We start from the raw sequence: 1,076 nt of genomic DNA on the forward strand, positions 1-1,076 counted from the left end.
TTTTTCTCTCTATATCTTATGACAATTTTTCCCATTTGCAAGAAAATTTTCCTATATTGTGTGACAATTTTTTCCATATTTTGTTGCCACACTCTGGGAGGGGGATATCGATCATTATAAGCTACATTTCATACACATTACATATCGAACAACACTCGTATACAACTGGAAATGTTTATTTGAAAATATGTAATGTGTATTGTACGATATCTCAAAGAATTAGACTCAAATAGTGAAATGAACATTACATCCCTTCAAAGTATTCTCCGCGGTTTGAAATACATAATTTCAATCTCTGAATCCATTTCTGAAATGCGTCACGGTACGCTGATTTAGGTAGACCTTTGAGGCACTGACTGATGAATGAGCCAAGAGTTTGTCGGGACTTGTAACGACTACCAGATAGGAACTTTTTAAGTTTTGGAAAAAGGAAAAAGGTCGCACGAGGCTAGATCTGGAGAGTATGGTAGGTTTGGTAAGACGGTAAACTTCAAAAATTGCTTCACAAGCTCAGATATATGTGATGGAGCATTATCATGAAGTAGACGAACATGCCTAAATCCTGACACAGTGCGTCGTTTATGATAATATTTCTTGAACTTTTTAGTATAACTTCTCGGTAATACCGACCTGTAACATTTTGCCCTTGGGCTATACCATCACATGAGAAGAATATGCAATAAAGAACCTTATTTGCGCTTATGGTCCTTTTGGCAACTAAAGGCTTTCTATCGTGTTTTGTTAGCCATATTTTGTTTCCAATTTTTCTTACTGGTTCGAAATAGTGAACCTATGTTTCGTCACCAGTAACACTGTTTGCAAATTGTCTTTGATCCAATTTGGGAAACATTATAAGCAATTGGTTAGCAGTTTGTACTTGTACCCGTTTTTGTTCATCTGTCAATATATGTGGTATCCATCTGGCAGAAATCTTTCGTACTTTCAAAATATGTTTCAAAATGAAATTCACCCGCGATAGCGATATGCCAACAGCTTTGGCAATATCACGAGTCTCTGCCATCACTTTAAATTATTTCCCTGACTTTTGAAACGTTTGCCTTGGGTGTTACAGTCAC

The sequence above is a fragment of the Ostrea edulis genome, chromosome 4 (genome assembly GCF_947568905.1).
Source record: "Ostrea edulis chromosome 4, xbOstEdul1.1, whole genome shotgun sequence".
Lineage (NCBI taxonomy): Eukaryota > Metazoa > Mollusca > Bivalvia > Ostreida > Ostreidae > Ostrea > Ostrea edulis.